Here is a 15,862-nt window from a genome sequence, read left to right as displayed (position 1 = left end):
CGGGACTCCGAACCTATGACCGTTTTAATGGGGTCTGTCATGCGTAGCCATCGTTAATAACTATAGCCTGACACTAAAACCGTAGCCATCGTTTGTTATAGCCGATACTGAAACCCAAAAAGTCATTTTTTGGGGTTTTGCACCGTTTGTGGTTTCGTTATAGTGCTCATGGAAAAAATTTATTTCATTTTTTTTGAACTTTTAAATACAACTCACAAATTTTTTTTTTCTTTTGTGGAAAAAAGACGGCATTTTACGTCATTTTTGGTCATATTAGGCCAAAACTTTACGAAGGCCACCTAGAACCCTAAAGGGACGACATTTGACGTCTTTTTGGGGTTTGTGTACGTCTAAGGGTTTGTCGTTATAGAGCTAAAGGGAAAACAAATTTTTTTCATTGTTGAACTATTGATTCAACTAAAACATTTTTTTTTTTTTTGTGCAAAAGACTGCATTTTGACTTTATTTTTTGGTCATGCCACTATAATATTTCAAGATGACTCCTCGGGCTTGTTATTGTTTTTTTGGCCATCTGCGTTTGTGAGTAAGCCACTGAACTGTTTTAACCTACTATAAACTTTTTCAGGGAAAACCCCAATATTGAAATTTTGGGGTTCCTTTAAACTTCCATGGCAATTTTAGACTTCTTAGCCAAGCGCATACTATCGAAAACTTTACGATGGCTAGGGTCATGTCAAGCATAATTTAAAACGAGGCTACCGAACGGGGAATTGTCTTCGACTCATTTTTTGCTTATACACACCTAGGACGTATTTCCCCTTTAACATGTACTCAAATAACCATTGATGGCCGAATTATCGAATACAACTCACGATTCGATATATATTGTATGGTTGGGTATAGTAGTTTAGCTTTTTTGGGGTCAGGTTTTAAAAAAAAAATTTTAAAAAAAATTGACTTTATATACGCAATACCCCAAAAAATGTCTCAAACGTTTACAAGGGGGCCCCCGGGTTCAACAGCAACATTTAACATTAAAAAGGGGAAAAAGCATTTATGGGAACAAATCATTAACTGGCAGTCAAAATCGTAGCCTCGTTAAACGAACCTACCGAGAACCACAAGGACTACAGTTCAGCGTAATTTTTTAGGTTTATGCAGTGCCATGATTGTCTTAAAAAGTAACCAAAGGGGGATTCATTTGGTTGAATTTTTGACTACAACTCACGTTTTTTTTTCTTTGTGGCCAAAGACTTTTTTTTGACGTCATTTTTTGGCCAGGGGAGGCTTTAGTAGCGATGGCTTCGCTAAAACCAACAACAAAGATCAAGTGTTCACTTCACAATTCATTCTATATGGACAAAAAGATCATGAACAATTTAAAGGGGTTTCCTTTTGACCACTACTTTAATACAGCTCGGTTTTTTTCTGTTGCTGATTTCAGGTTTAGTTTAGAAGGCGACCTCAACTATTAATTGTAAATACCGACGTCACTTATTTGGGGGCGATAACCCAAAATTAATTTTTGGACTCGTTGTTGTTATGGACATCTCAACAAACAAAAAAATGACGCAGAAATTGTCTTTTACAACAATGAAAAACCATCCTGCTCCGGAATCACCCCTCATATAGTACAAGTCGGAAATATTGAATTGACCAGCAAAATTTTTAAAATTTGGGTTCAAAATATAAAAAAAAAAAAGATACAAAGTAAAAATTTAAAATTTTTTGATTGAATTATGGAATAAGGGGGGGCTTGTTGGGATTAAAACAAAAAAAAAAAAAAAAACCCACAAAATCAAAGTACAAAAAGAAAAAGTATCAAAAACAAGGCAAAGAAAAAAAAAAAACAAATGGAAACATTTTTTGAGAAAAAAAAGTTTTATTTTTTGGGACACAGAACCAAACAAAGGAAATCAACTCGAAAGTTTGTTTTTTATTTTTTTTAAACCCCAACTTTTTTAAATTTTATTTATTTTTTGCTGCCCAAGAAGCTAAAACAATGAAAGAAAAAAAAAGGAAGGGGGGAAGGATGAATGAATGAGTGAAGGATGAAATAAGATAAATAAAATAAAAAGAATAAAGAATGAAAAAATAAAAGAGTGAAAAATGAATGAAGATGAAAGGGAGAAAGGGTAAAGAAAAAACAAATAAACTGTAAGTGTCCAAATTTTTTGATGAAACAACTACCATTTATTATCATGTAAATTATATTATATATATATATAATATAATATATATAATATAATTTATATAATAATAATATAAAATCTTTAAAAATAATATGAAAAATTCTGCAATTTGTTTCGAAGAATTGATTTTTTATTAATTATACTTGAAAATTCTATAAATAGTCCTTTTGCCAAACATTGACACTATATTTAAGGTTATTGTTTCATAATTTTTATTATAATTTTAAATTAAATATACATTCTTTTTTTAAAATTTTTCACGGGTTTTGGATCAAAAATTTTTTACGCACTCTGCCAATGTAATTTTCTATCATCGAGCACAAATTACCGGAAACTAAATATTATTAATCATTTTTTTACAGACTGATAATTAAAGTAACTTTCAAACCTTTTTTTTTTTTTTCATTTCATCGCATTCTACAACTGTTGCTCAAAAAAATACGAAAAACTTTCTTGGTCATAAAAAAATTCAGTCCAAAATTTGACCTTGGGGTTTCATTGCCATGCAAAAGTTAATTATCTAAAAAATTTTGCAAAACTGCAAAAAAAAAATAGACTTTAAATTTTTAAACCCCTTTTTTTCTCTCAAATAATAAAATAAAATCTAACTATTATTTTTTTAAAAAGGTTTGGGTCTTTTTTTTTCCAAAACCAATGTTAAATTTACAAAACCAACCAAATTCGGGCAAATTAAAAAAAAAAAAAACGATAAAACTATATTTTTTTTAGATTTTTAATATAAGGGTAATAAAATTTCCAATTGAGGGAATACTATTATTACCCCTTTTCCCAAAAAAAAAAAAAAAAAAAAAAAAACTATTCGTCTCACTGGTTTATTTCCACAATAATAAAGAAAAGATACTGCCTTTATTTCTCAGCAAATATTGGGGTTTTTTCCACTAGTATATATAATATTTATATATATATAAATATTTAATAAATATATATTTTATAATAAATATATAATATATAAATAAAATATAAATAAAAAATAAATTGTCAATAAATATATATATATAAAATATAAAAATATATATAAATATATAATTTTTTGTATTTGGTGTTTTTTGTATGTGTAAAAACAGCACGGACAGTCACACTCCCTCCTTCCGCCCTTCTAAAAAAGTAACCCTCTTCCCCTTAATTAATTGTCTATTGGACCAATCCGCTTTTCACAAAAAAAAGAAGTTGTACCAAACTTAACTCACTGTTTCCGAAAATGCCAAAAAAAGCACGATGATATCGAAGAGGGGAAAAGAACGAAAAAAAAAAAAAAAGATTTCGAAGTTGTAAAAAATTAATTTCCATATGACAAAAAGGTTTTTTGTCGTACGCGGGGGGTGACACCATTAAATCTAAAAAACGAGAGGGCTTTGATGGGGTCCATTTTGGTTTGTTTGTTTCCCGGGTTTCCGAAAGTTTAATGAGGAAAAAGCGGAAGAACCCGGTACAGTCGAATATAAAAATAGGTAAAAAAACGGTTACGCTTCCCTCTCACGTCGACTTCCGTCACATCAGTTTCTGTTGGGGGGGTGAAGGCGATAGATCGAAAATCATTCAACCGTAAAAGGGATTCTTCTTCAAAAAAAATTATGACCAGTTACAGTTTTCAGGTAGAGATTGCGATGATGTCATGTCACTGTTGGTTTTTTTTTTTACTTTTTGTTTTTTTGTTTCTTTTCCCACTTTTTTCCCTCTCTCTCTCTCTTCTCCTCTTCTCTCCTCTCTCCTAAAACCCCTCCTCCTCTCTTTCTCTCTCTCTCCTCCCAAACACTATCTATCTATCTCCCCTCTCTATCTATCTCCCTCTCCTCTCTCTCCTCTCTCTTAATTTTAAAATATATTATTATATATATAATATATATAATCTTCTCCCCCTTCCCTCTTATTCCTATAATATTGTCACCTCCTTCACTTTCCCCTCTTCTCCCTCCTCCCCTCCTCCTCCTCCCCCCCTGTCCTCTTCAAAAAAACATCATTAAAATATATATATAATATATATAAATATATAATATAACTATAAATAAACCAAGATCAAGCAATTAGTTTGGAGTAAAATTTTTTTTGGGACATTCTAGGAAAATTACCCGACAGAAGACTTTAAGACACGAAACATCGCTCGGCCAAAAAATAAGGACAATAGTCTTCAACAGTCATAACGTCTTTTTCCTTTCCCCCTAATGACGCATGTAACTAGTAAAAAGGGGCTCTAAACTTTGGGGAAGTATGGGGGACCCGTATGAAATTTTTTCCCGGGCGAGCTTAAAGCTACCAAAGGGAAAAAAACCCCTCAATTTGATATTTTTTTTACTTTACAAAATTTTGATCAAAAACAAATGAAAAGGGAATGAAAAGCTAGCCAGCATGAAGAATAAAAAGAATGATTTTCTTTGTTTAGAACAAGATGGCCCCCCTTGCCGGGCGCGTGACATCAGACTACTGAATCCAATTTGCATTCTAAGATAAATGCGCTTGGCCAAGGGGTTCACAACATTGCCATCCGGGAATATAACGGACCAAACACAAACTCTGTGAAAACCTAAAATTTATAGCGGGGTTAAACAGTTTAGGAGAACAACTCAAAACGGGATGGCAAAAAAAAAAACAAGGGGGCCGAGTGCGCATCTAAAAAATACTATATAATAAAATGAAAATTTTCACTCACTTTTTTTTTTCCGGACACCGTTTCTTTTTTTTCCTTCATTTCCCAGTCGGCTAATCTATATATATTTAAAATTTTAAAATATATATATATATATATAAATATATATATATATATAATTTTTTAAAAAAGAAATAATGATTTTATTAATTTTTCCTCCTTTTCCCCCCCACCCCCTCTGTCCCCATGTTCTTCGTTCCCAAACCTCAATCTGGGCCTTCTTCAAACCCTCAAATATTCAAGGGTGATGCTCCCATCCAACCACCCGCTGAGGGACAACTGTGAACATACTTTTGTAAACAATTTTCCTGACCAAAAAAAACTACATAGATATTCGAAGACGCTCACTCCAGGTCTTTGTTTATTTTTTTTTTTTTTTTTTTTTTTTTGTCATCCACGTTTTGGATTCTCACGAACTGATTAAAACCGACTTTAACGTTCAGGTACACAAATTTTGTGTGTTAGTCCTTTTATTCCGGATGGCAATGTTAGATTTTTTAACCAAGCGCATACTATCTATAAATATTCGGAGATACGCACTCAGGTCTTTGTTATTGTTTTTTGCCACCGCGTTTATGAGTAATCCACGAACTGTATTAACCGAATAAACGTTTTGTGGGGTTTTTGTTATACTTCCGATGGGGAAAGTTATGAGCTTCTTTGCCAAGGCCGGTGTTATGAGTTTTTTAAAAAAAAAGCATAGCTCATTAATTAGTCACCACCAGAGTTGCGTTGAAGTGCTCAAGGAAAAAATGATTAATGATTCCATTGGAAACATTAATACAAAACACGATTTTTTTTTTTTTAGTCGAGGACATATTCAGACGTAATTTTTTTTATCAACTAGGGGATGACGATTCCGAAGGCACGCTATAGAGAGTTTTGTCTCGCGTGAAAGGCTTAACCAAGGCCTTCCCAATACTATATAAAGGCCTTCTTAAGCCCCTTTTTGCGCAACCCTTTACCAGACCAATTTTTTTTGGGGCCCGTCCCCCTGCCATTTATTTTGTTTTTATAATGACACCTGGGGTTGCAACGAGTCCCCCCCCCTGACACCTTCCTGGGGAAACCCCCCTTCCCCCAATCGAATGAAACGACCCCATCGGAATTCCCGTTTAACCACCGGGGGGATTTTTTTTTGATAGGTTCATAGAGACTGGGCCCCGTAATGGTCTGGAATGAACCCCCCCTGTTTGTTTTTTCTAGTTTTTTTAATTAGTACACGGGCAGGAACCAAAGCCCGGTTTTTTTAAAAACAGTTTTCGAAACAAACGCATGCATTATTGAAAAGATTTCTTAGAAACTCTGTAGAAAGGAGGGAAACTGGCATTTAAAAAGAAGGAGGAGGAGGAGGAGGAAGAAGAAGAAAAGAAGAAGAAGAAGAAGAAGAAAAAAAGAAGAAGAAGAAGAAGAAGAAAAAGAAAGAAAAGAAAAGAAGAAGAAGAAGAAGAAGAAGAAAAAAGAAGAAGAAAAAAGAAGAAAAAGAAGAAGAAGAAGAAAAAGGGAAGAAGAAAAAAAGAAGAAGAAGAAGAAGAAGAAGAGAAGAAGAAGAAGAAGAAGAAAAAAAGAAAAAAGAAAAAAGAAGAAGAAGAAAAGAAGAAAGAAGAAAAAAGAAGAAAGAAAAAAAAGAAAAAAAAGGGGAAAGAAGAAGAAGAAGAAAAAGAAGAAGAAAAGAAGAAAAGAAGAAGAAGAAGAAGAAGAAGAAAAAAGAAGAAGAAGAAGAAGAAGAAAAGAAGAAGAAGAAGAAAGAAGAAGAAGAAGAAGAAGAAGAAGAAGAAAAGAAGAAAGGAAAGAAAAAAAGGGAAGAAAAAAGAAGAAAAAAGAAGAAGAAGAAGAAGAAGAAGAAGAAGAAAAAAAAAGAAAAGAAAAAGAAGAAAAGGGAGAAGAAGAAAGAAGAAGAAAAAGAAGAAGAGAAAAAAGAAGAAGAAGAAGAAAAGAAGAAGAAAAGAAGAAGAAGAAGAAGAAAAAAGATGAAGAAGAAAAAGGGAAAAGAAAGAAGAAGAAGAAAAGAAGAAGAGAAGAAGAATAAAGAAGAAGAAGAAAAGAAGAAGAAGAAGAAAGAAGAAAAAAGAAGAAAAAAAAGAAGAAAAGAAAAAGAAGGAAGAAGAAGAAGAAGAGAAGAAGAAAAGAAGAAGAAAAGTAAGAAGAAGAAGAAGAAGAAGAAGAAAAGTAAGAAGAAGAAGAAGAAGAAAAGAAGAAGAAGAAGAAGAAGAAGAAGAAGAAAGAAGAAAAGAAGAAGAAGAAGAAGAAGAAAGAAGAAGAAGAAAGAAGAAGAAGAAGAAGAAGAAGAAAGAAAAGAAGAAGAAGAAGAAGAAGAAGAGAAGAAGAAGAGAAAAGAAGAAGAAGAAGAAGAAGAAGAAGAAGAAGAAAAAGAAGAAGAAGAAGAAGAAGAAGAAAGAAGAAGAAGAGAAGAAGAAGAAGAAGAAGAAGAAGAAGAAGAAGAAGAAGAAGAAGAAGAAGAAGAAGAAGAAAGAGAAGAAGAAGAAGAAGAAGAAGAAGAAGAAGAAGAAGAAGAAGAAGAAGAAGAAGAAGAAGAAGAAGAAGATAGAAAAGAAGAAGAAGAAGAAGAAGAAGAAGAATAAGAAGAAGAAGAAGAAGAAGAAGAAGAAAAGAAGAAGAAGAAGAAGAAGAAGAAGAAGAAGAAGAAGAAGAAGAAGAAAAGAAGAAGAAGGAGGAGAGGAGGAGGAGGGCGAAGAGGGAAACGGAGAGAGGAGAATTGAAGATGATTAAAAGAAGGAAGAAGAAAATGACCAAAAAGAAAAAGAAGAAAAAAAACAGGAGGAGATGGAGGAGAAAATAGAGAACTCACTGTAGTACTACAAAAAAAGACTTTTTTTTTTTGGCCAGAAATGTTTACGATAAAAGTTAAGGTGGCCCCTAACCTGTCAAAATGTATTGAACCCGAGACCTTAACGTAGTTTAAAGGGTTGAGACTTTGTGATTGCTCGAGGACTGTCTTAACTTTTCGATGTGATGTGAAGTCAAAATTATCTGACTAATACAAATACGAAAAAAAAAAATACTTGGAGCTTTTTATATAGCGCAAATACATTAAACGTGCTCAAAGCGCTTTATAAAGGGCCAACGGCAACATGTAACATGTAGAACGAGACATGATGATGCCGTTTAGGCGATTGTACATTTTTTTCCGACAGAGACAATACTGTTAACGGCCAAGGTACTCATTTTACACTCGAGTACGGTGAGAGATTGTGAATAAAGAGCCTTTTCCCCAAGGAAATCGACTAAGCGGCTCGAAACCCAGGACTTTCCGATCCGAAAGCGAGTGTCATCCCACAAGACAGAGAAGCAAAGCGTAATGACATATTATAACATTACAGAGTATGGTACTGAGTAGGCAACATCAGACAGAGAAGTGGCCTCTGGCATAATTCCACAAGATTCCAAGGGATCCATCTCACCGATCCTCTCGCAGACCAGGCAAGACCGCTACAACAATCATTTTCTCTCACCGTGACGTGTCAATGACGTGTTAGCCATACCGTGACCTGTCAGCCATCTCACCTGCTGAGAGGAATCGTTCGTGATAGGATTTGGGCCAAAAAGTCGTGTTCATCATATCATTCAATACAAAGAGACATCGACATTATATACCTATAAGATTCCTTGAACGCTAGCTTTGGGAATTGAATTCAATGGTCTGATGTCACGTCGCCCAGCAACGGCGGCCATCGTGGTTCTAAACAAAGAAAACCTGTACTTTTTATTCTTCATGCTGGGTAGAACATTTTATATGTCTTTGATCAGAATGTGTAAAAGTCAAAACATGACCAGATTTTTTTCCCCTCTGGATACGCTTTTATGCTCGTCGGAGAAAAATTTCATAAGGGCGTCCGCCATTGTTTCCAATAGTTTAAGAGCCAGTTACTAAGTTACCATGCGTAATTACGGGGATGTGACGTTACAACTGTTGAAGCGTATTGATGGTCCTCTTTGACCTATTGTTGTTACCTGTCCAACTATTCGCATCGATGCCTTTTTTAACTATTATCTTATAGTATGAGCATTCAGTTTCTTACATACATTTTTCAAAATTACGTCATTATCTTATAATTTTTTTTAAACCAGTCGCATAGAACATCTAAGTTTTAAATTTATGACTCCAAAGAATTAAAATAATGTATATTTTGGCCCGAAATAAACCGCTGATCGGGAACCATAGACCCATAGTCACCTTAAGGGCTTGCCTATCACCCGGAGGAACAGCCTACAGATCCTGAGCATCACTCGTATTTTTCAACATAGATGATTGAAAAAAAATGCATCGTGTCGTCAGGTTTTGAGATGCAATTCCTTTATCAGTTTGTCAAAATATTTTGAGAAAAACAATAACAACGAGCTGAGTGACATCAATTTCGTTCCATCTATAGCTTCGCCATCAACGGTGTTCCTCAGTCAATGATTGGTTCATCTTTCATGATGTAATAGAAAACTAGATCTATATAATGTAACACGGGAGTTTGTTGCTGCAGATAGTAGATTCACAGCAAGGTACATTCATTCAATACTCTACGTGAAATAAATTAATAGAGTTGTGTTGACAGATAAAACCATTAAACCCCGACGACTGGACTTTGGTGAGTGATCGGAATACTTCCCCCCCCCCTTACCCCCCCCCCCCCCCCCGCCCCTCCGCCCGGACTCTTTGATTGTAACACTCAAACTCTTTATCATCACCTTGATCTTGTGAATGGGCGGTGTCATTTGGGTTACTAATTACTTATAAAGGGGGTCCCGATAGCTCAGTTGGTAGGGCACTCGCGTCACACCAAAGGGACCGAGATGCAGTCGAGATTTTTTTTTTTTGGACCCGTCTGTCCACCCATCAGTGAATGGGTAGCTGAGTCTGTTATATATGGCGGAAAGTACTTTGCGAAAGACTAGCGTCTTATCCAAGGGATAGCAAGCAATTGCTCCATGGGCCGAATGGCTCTGAAGGGGGAAAAATACTTATAATGTATGATCGGGACAGAGTGAAATGCAACACAAGTTTCAGCTTGAAAAGCAATAACAGATAGCTATAACTAGCTCACAGACAGCTCTATGTCTGTGCAGAAAAATCATAGACCAGTTAAAACATTTGGCTGAAAAAAAAAAAGAAAACATTTTTTAAAAATTGGCCAGAAAACTTGGCCTCCATAATATTATATCGATCGATTCAAATGACCCATCCTCATCTTGTCAAAAACTTTCAACCCTGAACTTCGTATTTTTAAAGTCCCTGATTTGAGAGTTTTTGACATGATGAGGATCATTTATTTAATCGATCGATATTTGAAGGACGAGTTTTTCTTGACAAATTTTCTTTTAAAATGTGGGGTTTTTTTTGGGTTTTTTTGTTTTGTTTTTGGAATACGTCAGTATGAGATCCAAAGTTTTCAATTACATATTTCCTGTCGTTCTCAGATTGAATGCTTTCACCCTTAGACCTTCCTGATTTGGTACACGTTTATTAGGATGACGTTTTGTTTTTGTTTCGTTTTTTTTTTTTATTTTTTTTTTTTTAATTTCTTTGATTAGATTTGCTTTTTTGTTTGTTTCGTTTTTTTTCTGTCTTGAGAAGAGGGGGGGGGGGAGGGGGAGGGGTATGTTGTTTTCATTTGTTTTGAGGTTTTTTTTATTTGATTGATTGATTTATTTATTTATTTATTTATTTGTTAATTAATTTATTTATTTAGTTACTTACTTTAGCAGTCACAGCTCCTAAGAAATGTGGCTTTAGTACAAAATAATTCCCATAGTTTGCTAAGAGTTAAGACCAAACTACAATAATAGAACATGGGGGGGGGGGGGGGGGGGGAGGGGGGGTTGAGGGGGGGGGGATACGTCGTTCAAACAATGACGCGGATGTCACTAATAAAACAACCCGAAGATATCAGCCACCTGGACGTTCAATATTGATACGAGGATGACGTCACATGAGATCAGACGGTGTTGGGATGAAAGGCTACTCGCGTGGCTGTAACTGGACACTGGTCAGTTTATATTTCACTTTAGAGACTGCATAGACAAAACATCAGGCCGATGTCGAAATTTAAAAAGTCCATCGGCTTGGTATTATTGTCTCAAAACTTTCTTTACATCTTTCGGTGTGGTTAGGGATAGGGAAAATGACGTCACTGTTTGGATTAATTTGGGGCTTGAAAAAGTTTCAATCCAGTTTGTTTAAAATAGGGAAGGTTTGTACATCAGGAAGGGTAACTGGATGAATAGGTAGAAGAAGAGAAATACACAAAAAGGGATTGAACCCGCTAAAACTGTCAGCGAAATGACTTTCTCCGGTATTCTTTCTCCTCTCCTCTCTCTCTCTCCTCTCTCTTCTCTCTCTCTCTCTCACTCTCTCTCCTCTCTCTCTCTCTCTCTCTCTCTCTCTCCCTCTCTCTCTCCCTCCTTCATCTCCTCTCTACTCTCTCTCTCCTCTCTCCTCTCTCCCTCCTCTCCTCTCTCTCTCTCCTCTCTCTCTCCTTCTCTCTCTCACTCTCTAATCTCCTCTTTCTGTATTTCTCTAAACCAGACACATGCATACGTACATACATACACGCACACATACAAACAAACAAACAAACAAACAACAACAATAGAAAACAAATAAACAAACAACAACAACAAAAACAAGGGAGTGAAAGGAGGGAGGGAGTTATGCTCGATGCTTCTGAAAAATTCTTATGTTTCCGATTATAAGGACAACCATGACCCTCTTTCTCTAGACTTAACCAGCCTTTTCATCCCCCCCCCCCCCCCTTTTTTTTTTTTTTATTTCCCCTCCATGATAGAAAGAAATAGATAGTAGGGATGTAAGGAGAGAAAGGGCTAGAGAGAGAGATAGAGAAAGAGGGAGAAAAGAGAGGGGGAAAAAGAGAGATAGAGATAAATAGAGATAGAGACAGAGAGAGAGAGAGAGAAGAGAGAGAGAGAGAGAGAGAGAGAGAGAGAGAGAGAGGGGGGAGGGAGGGAAGGGGAGAGTTAGGGAAAAACATTTTTTTAAAACAAACGGCAATAACCTTTTTTTTTTCAAGTACCAATGTCCAAAACACCTTTCTGTAGGCCATAACCCTTTCTAGTGTGCTATGCTAGAGGCCCATTATCATCTATGTTGATGTAGAGAACCCACCTATGACCCAACACGACATACCGTCCTGCACAACTTTCCATTTTCTCATTCCAGTTCTCACACCTTCAAAAATTAATATTTCTCACTTTCTCCTCCACACCAAATCCCTCTTGGATTGCCTCGTCTCAAAACAAGAACTTATTTTAATATTCATTGAAAATAGCACATCAAACCTCTAGGGGTGTTTGGTGACGAAATGTGAATAGATTTTTTTTTAATGGAGAGAGGGGGGGGGGGGGAGAGGGGGGGGAGAGTGAGAGAGAGAGAGAAGAGAGAGAGAGAGAGAGAGAGAGAGAGAGAGAAGAGAAATAGTGAGAGAGAGTGAAACAGCTAAGAAACCGCTAACACGGCTATGTGGTCTAGTGGTATGACACTCGCCTTCGGACCGGAATGTCCAGGATTCGAGCCCCACCCTGAGCAACGCACAATGGACTCCTTGGAAAAGGCTCTTTTACTCTCGCCTTATTGAGGTGTAAAATGAGTACCTGACGGATAACAGCGTTGTTTATGTCTAATATAAAAGACAGACAGACAGACATAGTAAAAGCAGCTGAGAAACGGATGCATGCCTTTAAGTAAAATATTCACCAGTCACTCGACCCGCCAGATCCATCTTGCCAACACACAAAACTAGAGTTAAATGTTTATCGAGTCTAATTGAAATAAGCTATTGCTTGCACAGACAGTGTGTCATGAGATATTGCTTTCTTGAACACAGTCATTGTATTATGTTTCAAGGATTGTTAAAATAGATGTTACTTAGATAGTTTCCTAGGAAACCGCGTCTTCCAAGAATCTTTTACGTATTTAATTTGTCATTAACACTGAAGATGGCAATCATGTGTGCGTTTTCCCAAGGCGGTTCAATGGGAGCTTTCGTCCAAGAGAGAGAGAGAGAGAGAGAGAGAAGAGAGAGAGAGAGAGAGAGAGAGAGAGAGAGAAGAGAGAGAAGGGGAGGGTTGCGAAAAAAAAGTCATCAATCATATGATTTGTTGCTGTCCAACGATTAGATATTTCTTAACAAATGTAAACACGCTGCTTGTTTATGAAAGTTGTAAACATACCCATGTGTCAAGCTGAACAAAATGACCAATCGTGATGTTAGATATTTCGAAGGCTGCGAACACTTTCACTATGTGGGTCACTTTGAGCACATATTTTGCAATGTGACCTATGACCTCGATCACATGGAAAGTTAATATAGATCACCCCCCATTTCAAGTTTATTGACAGAAGTCCTTCAGAGACATTAGACCCAAACTGGAGTTTAATCCCATTTCTATAGTTGAAACGGACAATATAAATTGCTTGCTACCCTTTTGGATAAGATGCTATAGTCTATCGCAGAGTACTTTCAGTCAGATCTAACAAATCAAGCTACCCAATCACTGCTGGGCGGGCGTCACCCGGGATCAATCTCGGTCGTGCGAAACGAGTGCTCTACCAATTGAGTTATCCGCAGGAAAACCACCACCATTTCTACCAATACACTTGATCGTCATCACCACCACAATAACGACAACAACAATAACAACTACACCGCCGCCGTCATTGCCACCTCAACTACAACAACTGCCATCCTCCAGCTCCTTATGTTCCTCATTTTCCTCCTCCTTCGCCTCTTCTTCTTCCTCCTCCACTCCTCTCCTCCACCTCCTCCCCATCATCATCATCATCATCATCATCATCATCATCATCATCATCATCATCATCATCATCATCATTATCGTCATCATCATCATCATCATCATCATCATCATTATCGTCATCATCATCATCATCATCATCATCATCATCATCATCATCATCATCATCGACACCACATCACTAACATGTTTCAAATCTAAACCAAAGCGCCGTAATCCCAATGGATACTTAATGCATATTGACGCGTGCATTCCCAACATTACTCACTCTCAACTCCCAGCGGCAACGGAACTGCAACAGGTGCGCTACACATCAAACTACCCGTACCCCCCCCCCCCCCTCCCCCCTAAACAAAAGAAAAACAGCTACCAGGATGCGTTTTGACAACCATAAAAGCAATTTATTTTCAAATGCCAGCATCACAATAGGGAATGATATTAGTGGAAGGGTAGCGTCCCTTGATTGGACGTCACCGGCGGAAAAAGTTATTAGAGAGAGAGCGTCATGTTGGTTGTGCGCATGAGTCTCTCGTCCTCGCTTCCGGTGAAAACGGCATGAGACACTTCACCGAAAGCGAGGACGAGAGAGACGCATGCGCAAAACCATTTTGACGTTCTCTCTGTAAGGTGACGTCCAATCAAGGGACGCTACTCTTCCGCTAATCTCCCTATCCACATTATTTGTATTATTTTATAAGTGGAAATAGCGTTCAAGCACTGTTTATCTTTATATATCATTCTCTTCTTTACACCCAAAGCGGGATTTTTTAATGAGACAGAGGAAGCGATTTTTAAAACATGTGAATCGTTGATTGAAACATTAAAGTTTGTAATGGCTTTATTTTAAGCTCGTGTAGCATCGTTGTTTCTGCTCACTTGGTGAAAAAAAAAAAAGTAAAATTGAGTATCGGGTTAGAGTGTAATCGAATGCCAGATATAAAGGATTAATTGAGAATCATCAGATTTTTGGAACACTGTCTTCATATAATATAATTATGACATTGATAATAAATGAATGGTTTGAGCATTTTGGTGTGTAACAATGCAAGACAAAACAGAGAGAAATGTAAGAAATAAACACTTGAGCTTTTATATAGAGCAATATCCTCTAAACATGCTCAAAACGCTTTACAAAGGGTCCCTGACAAAAAAAAACAGCAACACGTAACAAGTAAACGAGACATGACGCCTGTTAGGCGATATTACACTTTCTTTTTTCTGACAGAGACAACGCTAGTTATCCGCCAGGTTCTCATTTCACACCTCAGTACGATGAAGAATGTGAGTATAGAGCCTTTTCCAAGGACTCAACTATGCGCCAAGCGAGGTTCGAACCCAGGACCTCCGATCCGAAAGCGAGGGTCCCACAAGACAATAATATAGCCGTACCCCAACAATGATTGGCTATTTTTTTTTTCTTGCATTTTTCTGTCTTATCTGACACCGCTTCATACACCCTTTTACACATCTTTATCTCATACCGGTGCCTGTTCCAATGCGCTATGTGGTCTAGTGGTAGACACTCGCTTTCGGGACGAAAGGTCCTGGGTTCGAACCTCTCTCGGCGCATAGTTGAGTCCTTGGAAAGGACTCTTTACTCGCATGCTCTCGCCGTACTAAATGTTAAATGTTGCTGTTGGCCAGGGACCCCTAGTAAAGTGCTTTGAGCATATTTAGTGGATATTGTGCGATATAAAAGCTCAATTTTTTCCCTTAATGTATCACAAATATAAAAATGTGAACATTAAAATAGAGCATTTTCCCAAGGGTTTACCATGCTTACTGGTCTTCAAAATGCTTCATTTATTCCCCATGAGACAATAATATGGAAACGTATTTCCATTTCATAGTGCAAACCCGCTGTTAAGTGTCCATTTTGTTACAACATTCCTATTTATTATAACCGTTGAAAAGAATATAGATTCCACCTATTGCGAGATATTGTTGGATAATAAATCTCAGAGCCATAAGACCCATGCGGGAGTTTATCCGGTTTCTAATAAGCGTGAAACCGGACAATAGCAATTCTTGCTACCATTTGATATGGGCTCGTCAATTGCAAAGTACTTTCCGCCAACCTTAAAAGACTCAAATTACCAATCACTGTTATGACAGGGGAGTCATAAAAATCTCGACGCACGCGGCTTTAAAATCCCCTCCCTTTGTGTGTGAAACGAGTGCTCTACCAACGGCTATCGGGAAGAAGAAGAATGAAAAAAGAAAAGAAGAAAAAGAAGAGAAGAAGAAGAAAAGGAGGAGGAGGAGGAGG

This window comes from Berghia stephanieae, chromosome 3, assembly GCF_034508935.2.
Source record: "Berghia stephanieae isolate SIO BIC M18660-M18661 chromosome 3, UCSD_Bste_1.3, whole genome shotgun sequence".
Classification (NCBI taxonomy): Eukaryota; Metazoa; Mollusca; class Gastropoda; order Nudibranchia; family Aeolidiidae; genus Berghia; species Berghia stephanieae.
The sequence above is the reverse complement of the archived record's forward strand: the minus strand, read 5'-3'. Positions refer to the sequence as shown.